The following is a 7,272-nucleotide window of genomic DNA, read 5'->3' as shown; positions in this document are numbered from 1 at the left end:
GTCGTTTGAATCAGTGTTTGGGCAGGCCTGACTTGGACTGGACTTGAGTGCCGGTTTTGGGCCCATTTTTTGTTTCATTTCTTGGGCCCAAATCGATTTTCATCACTCTTTTCTTAGTTTTCTAATTTTAAAACAAAAATGAAATAACAAATAAATAATAAAACAAATGAAATTAAAACAAACAACAATGTAACACTTCAACACAATTATCACACCAAATAAAAATGTTTAAGTAAGTTAAATCACAACCTAGAACGAACGATGCATATATATTTTTGAATTTTCTTTCAACGACCGAATTACGGTTTGATTACCATGACAGACATACTTTGTATTTTGATTGATAAGATCAAATGCGACATGGGCCGAACCACAAATGACTAGCAACACATGTCATGAAAAAATTGAAAATTTGTACAGCGAGGTCACTGGTCACTATTTTGTTTTCTTTTGGAGCGATTGTCCGTGAAACAAAAATCACGTGCTTACAATGTTATGTTATTTTATGTTATGTTATTGTATGTTATTTTATTATGAGTCTATTGATAGTACTAATATATCGTCTCTTGTCGCTTTCTTGAGCCGAGGGTCTCCTTGAAATAGCCTCTCTGTCCCTCGAGGTAGGGGAAAGGTTTGTGTACATATTACCCTCCTCAGACCCCACTTGTGGGATTATACTGGATTGTTGTTGTTGTTGTTGATCAAGGATATTGCATATCGAGATATTCAATAAAATGGGACTTATCTCATGTTTCACTGCAAAATTATGAAACATCAAACAAGGGCTAAAATTACAATAAATGTAATATAAATAATTAGAAGAGTAAAACAAAATGCCTACTTAGTACTCACTATCGTGCCTATCAAATAAGAGGGCATACATGTTCAATACTGTCACGACCCCAATTTCTCGTAGGATGTTGTGATAGCACCTAGTCTCTAAGACTAGGTGAGCATAACATTCATGCAGTATTAACTGAGAATTTATAAAAAAAACTTCAAATAACTCAACCACTATCATATAAAGAAACTCCGTAACTCAACAGAACACAACTTCCCAAAATCCTGCGAATACAAGTCACAAGCTCTATAGGATAGTATTGAACATCACTATACATCAATGTCTATAAAAGAAAAAGAAAATGAAATAGACTAGATAGAGGTGACTCCGAGGCCTGCGGACGACGGCGAGTATACCTTGAAGTCTCTGAATCTGAACTCGTCTTACTAGTGCCTGGACGGTACCTAGTAAGTGCCAAGTCTAACCTCGATAGAGTAGTGACGAGGTCAGGTCAAGGCCCTAATGGAATAAATAAGAAAACTGAACAAGTATATGGCAGAGTAATAATGATAAACAATGTAAATGAAACAATGAGAAATATGGCAAGAATAGCTACACTGAACTAAGACAAATAATGCATCACGGAAGAAAGCGAGAAATGATATGTCAAGAAAAACCAGCAATAAAAACACAAGTGAAGTAGTAGAAAAGTATCAACAAGAATCACTACCGAGGTACCGCCTCGTAGTCTCAAATCGCAAAACAATTCACAATTTTTCCTTATCACCACGGGAGCCTTGCATTTAATTTTGAAAATTATTTTTCCTGAAATAGCTTCCCGCGTTTTAGTCCACCTTATCACATTGCATGGCTTCAAGTAGTTCCCCTACTAACAACACCCGTATCAAGCTCACCTTATCTCACTGCATGTGTTTCAACCCCAAAACCTTATACCACCGCATGCGTATCAATATCACAACGTAACACAAATCTCACCTCAAGTGCTCAATATCACAACTTACCAAATAAGTCAACAACAATGGTGTTTCCACAATAAATAGCCCATGGCTCAACCACAATATGCACAAGAGTCTCAATAATAACAACCGGAAATAAATAACTCAACAAGAATAGTATTTCACAACTTAACAACTTTGCCAATGTGAATCACGGTCTTTATAGCTCAATACCAATTTCAACAACAAGATATTCCAAGAATTAACAGTTTCAAGTAAGGAACTCAACAGTTAAACAATGAATAAGGAATAGAGGAAACAATTATTTCAACTAGGCATGTAAAGGCAATTAACAAGTAAGAGGTAAGACAAGTAAAACATGTGAAGATAGACTAAAGATGATGAATATGACATACTATGATAACTCGATTAAAGGCATGAAGTGAATTTACATAGCTAAAATCGGTAAATTATCACATTTAGCTCGTGTACACACTCGTCACCTTGTGTATAGGACTTGTACATATATCACAATTAACACAACAACACCAAATCCTAAGGGAGAATTTTCTCACACAAAGCTAGGCAAGACAATTACCTCAAAATACACTACTCAATACACTAGTAAGCCTTTCCCTCGGTTATCCAACTCTAAATGGCTCGAATCTAGCCAAAAAAAATTCATACCATAAATATAAACTATAGGAAGCAATTCCGAACAATAAAGTTACGAGCTTTAAAGAAAATTAAAAAGTCAACCCCGGGTCCGCATTTCGGAACCCGACCAAAATTATAAACTTCGAACATCCATTCGATAACGAGTCCAACCATACAGGAATTACTCAAATCCGACTACAAATCGCTTTTCAAATCCCCAAAATTTAGCCTAAGAAGTTTTCACAAATTTTCTCCAAATTTTCAACTCAAATCACTAATTAAATGATAAAAAAACAATGGATTCGTGTAATATAACCAAAACCGAGTTAGAATCTCTTACCCTGATGAATTACTTGAAAATCTCTCTAAAAATGCCACAAACCGAACTCTCTAGTCCAAAAATGAATAATGAAATCAAACCATCGAACTAAGCCTTTTCTGCCCAGTGATTCCGCATTTGTGGTCTCTAAGTCGCACCTGTGATGCTGCACCTACTGAAAAACCATCGCAAGTGTAGTTCCCACTAAGGACAAGGAATTCCGCTTCAGCGCACAAAACCCGCGCACCAGCGATGCCGCTCTTGCGCATAACTGACCGCACCTGCGGTCCTAGATGGGCATGACGAATTTCGCTTATGTAGCTTAAGGGCCTCTCCTGCGGCGCCACACCTGCGACCCAAAATGTGCAAGTGTGATTGCATCAGTCACATCAAAGGTTCAGCGATCACCTAAGTCCAAAATTTTTCCAGATTCAATCTGAATCACACCTAGGGCCCCCGGGACCCCGTCCGAATATACCAACAAGTTCCAAATCACATAATGGTCCTACTCGAGACCAAAAATCACATCAAACAGCATCGATTCAACGAATCGCAACCCAATTCAAGCCTATCGAAACTATGAACTTTCGACTTCCAAAACTAACGTCGAATCATATCAAATAAAATTGACCTCAAAATTTTGCACACAAGTCCTAAATGACATGACAGACCTATTCCAACTTCTGGAATCGGAATACGATCCCGATATCAATAAAGTCAACTCCCCGTCAAACTTCTCAACCTTCCAAACCTTCAATTTTCTAACTTTCGCCAATTCTAGTCGAAACGACCTACTGACCTCCAAATCAACATTCAGACCCGATTCTAAGTCCAAAATCACCATACAGAGCTATTAAAACCATCAAAACTCTATTCCAGGGTCATTTACACAAAATTCAACCTACGATCAACTCTCTCAGCTTAAGCCTCCAACTTAGGGACTATGTGTCTTATTTCACTCCGAAACTCACAGAAACCAATACCAAACACCCTGGCAAGTCACATAACTAAGATACAATACAGATGAGGTAATAAATAGGGAATTAAGGCTAAAATACTCAAAATAACTGCCCGAGTCGTTACATCCTCCCCTTCTTAAAACAAACGTTCGTCCTCGAACAAGTATAGAGACATACCTGAAGTGGTGAAAAGATGACGATAATGACTACGCATATCATGCTCGGTCTCCCAAGTTGCCTCCTTGACTGGTTGACCTCTCCATTGAACCTTCACTAATGCAATGTTCTTCAACCTCAACTTTCGGACTTGCCTGTCCAAAATGACCACCTGCTTCTCAACATAAGACAAATCCTTGTCCAATCGAACTGAGCTGAAATCTAACACATGGGACGGATCATTGTGGTACTTCTGGAGCATATAAATATGGAATACTGGATGAACTGTAGCTAGACTAGATGCAAATGCAAACTTGTAAGCCACCTCACCAATTCTCTCAAGAATCTCAAAAGGTCCGATGTACCTAGGGCTTAACTTGCCCTTCTTCCCGAACCTCATAACACCCTCTGGGAAAAACCAGAGCAAGACTTGCTCTCCAATCATGGACACAACATCGCAAACCTTTCGATTCGCATAACTCTTTTGCCTATAATGGGCTGTACGAAGTCGATCCTGAATCAACTTAACCTTTTCCAAAGCATCTTGAACCAAGCCAATACCTAATAGCCTAGCCTTTCCCGGCTCAAACCAACCCACCGGAGACCGGCACCGCCTCCCATACAAGGCCTCATATGAAGCCATCTGAATACTCGATTGGTAGCTGTTGTTGTAGGCAAACTCCACAAGCGGCAAGAACTGAACCTAAGAACCCCCAAACTCCATAACATAGGAACGAAGCATATCCTACAATATATGAATAGTGCGCTCGGACTGTTCGTTCGTCTGTGGGTGGAATGTTGTACTCAACTCAACCCGTGTGCCCAACTCACACTGTACGGCCTTCCAGAATTGCAATGTAAACTATGTACCCTGGTCAGAGATGATGGATACCGGCACGCCATGAAGTTGGACTATCTCGCACATATAAACATAAGCCAGCTGCTTTGAAGAATAAGTAGCCACTACTGAAAGAAATGAGTTGACTTGGTCAACCTATCCATAATCGCCCATATTGCATCAAACTTTTTCTGAGCCTGTGGGAGCCCAACAACGAAATCCATAGTAACTCGCTCCTATTTACACTCGGGAATCTCAAGCCTTTGAAGCAACCCACCTGGCCGATGATGCTCATACTTCACCTCTTGACAATTTAGGCACCGAGCTACATACTCCACTATGTCCTTCTTCATCCTCCTCCACCAATAGTGCTATATCTAGTCCTAATACATCTCAGCGGCACCCGGATGAATGGAGTACCACGGACTATAGGCCTCCTGAAGAATCAACTCATGCAACCCATCCACATTGGGCACACATAGTCGTCCATGCATCCGTAACACACCGTCATCCCCAATAGTAACCTCATTAGCATCGTCGTGATGAACCGTGTCCTTGAGGACAAGAAAATAGGGGTCATCATACTAACGCTCTTTGATGTGGTCATATAGAGAAGACCAAGAAACCACACAAGCCAAAACTCGACTCAGCTCCGAAATATCCAATCTAACGAATTGGTTGGCCAAGGCCTGAACATCCAATACTATTGGCCTCTCCCCTGCCGGTAGATATGCTAAACTGCTCAAGCTCTCTGCCTTTCGACTCAAGGCATCGGCCACCACATTGGCCTTCCTGAAATGATATAGAATGGTGATATCGTAGTCCTTAAGCAACTCTAGACATCTTCAATTCCACAAGTTAAGATCCTTCTATTTGAACAGATGTTGTAGACTCTAGTGGTCGTTATAGACCTTACAAAGGACACCATACAAATAGTGCTGCCAAATTTTCAAGGCATGAACAATAGTTGCTAACTCAAGGTCATGGACATTATAATTCTTCTTATGTACCTTCAGTTGTCTAGACGTGTAGGCAATCACCTTACCATCTTGCATCAACACCATGCCGAGGCTAATACGTGATGCATCACAATACATAGTATAAGACCCCGAACTCGTAGGCAACACCAACACTAGGGTTGTAGTCAAAGCAGTCTTGAGCTTTTGAAAGCTCTCCTTACACTCCTCGGTCCACCTGAATGGAGCACCCTTCTAGGTCAATCTGGTCATAAGTGTAGCAATAGTGAGAAACCCTCTATGAATCGATGTTAATACCCTGCCATACCGAGAAAACTCCAGATCTCAGTAGCTGGAAATGATCTGGGCCAACTCTACACTGCTTCAATCTCCTTCAGATCTACCTTGATCACCTCTAGCTGGCTGTGAAGGTGGAACAACAATTGGTGCGGTAACCACATCCTGAGAAGTCTGGGGATCTTATGGAAAACATGGATCCTGAGTAGTCTGTGGAGGTACACCCCTCCTAAGTTTGGACAGTCCCTCACCATATGACAAGTATCACCACACTCAAAATAAGCTCTCGGAGGATGTGGCTGCTTAAACTGTCTCGAGCTTGATCGGTTGGACTGAATGCTGAAAGTACCCTGTGCAGGAGGTGCACTAGACAGTGGCGGTGCATAATGGGCAACATGAGACCTGGGAGTAGCCAAAATACCGCTGGAAGCTGGGAGTGTTGAATGAATAGGACGAATCACATAGCCTCTACCATGACAGGCTGCACCTGGGGCATATGACAGAATCTCAAGGCCTCTTAGCCTCCCTCTCCTCTCTCTCTCTCTCTCTCTCAACCCCACATACCTTCCTATCTCTGAGCGATCTCCACTACCTCCTGGTATGGGGTATCTGTCTCCAACTCTCGAGCCATGCTGAATCTAATACCATGGTTGAGCCCCTCGATAAATCGACGGACTCGCTCTCTGACTGTGGAAACCAAGGTAGGTGCATGTCTGGACAATTCACTGAACCTGACAGCATACTCTGATACAGTCATAGCACCTTGGCATAACTGATCAAACTCTGCACCCCATGCATCCCGAAGAATCTAGGGAACAAACTTTCTCATGAACATCTCTAAAAATTGAGCCTAGGTGAGTGAAGCTACTTCGACCGGGCTACCCAACTCATGCGCTCACCACCACTGATAAGCCGCTCCTTTTAGTTGGAATGTAGTGAAAGCAACCCCACTCGCCTCCACAATACCCATAGTACGAAGGATACGGTGGCACTCATCAAGAAAACCATGTGCATCCTTTGAAGCTAAACCACTGAAAGTAGGGGTGGTACTTCTACTACCTTTCGAGCCTAAGTTGTTCCCCCTCAGATGTTATCGCCCTAACCTTGGGGTGAACTAGGATGACCGGCTACACTGGTATGGTCTCTGGGACCTGGTCAACCTAGACCCGCTACTTTGGGGTACGGACGGCGGGAGCATGTGCCCCTCCCCCCGCTTGAGATGTGGTAGGAGAAACTGGAATCAACCCTGCCTGTTCTAGAGTGCGAAACATGCTCAAAAACTAGGTGAGGGTCTCCTAAAGTGTAGGGGCAGTAATAAGCGTGTTAGGTGTCTGCCCCCCAACTGGAGCTACA

The sequence above is a fragment of the Nicotiana tabacum genome, chromosome 6, assembly GCF_000715075.1.
Source record: "Nicotiana tabacum cultivar K326 chromosome 6, ASM71507v2, whole genome shotgun sequence".
Taxonomy (NCBI): domain Eukaryota; kingdom Viridiplantae; phylum Streptophyta; class Magnoliopsida; order Solanales; family Solanaceae; genus Nicotiana; species Nicotiana tabacum.
Note: the sequence above shows the minus strand (reverse complement) of the source record.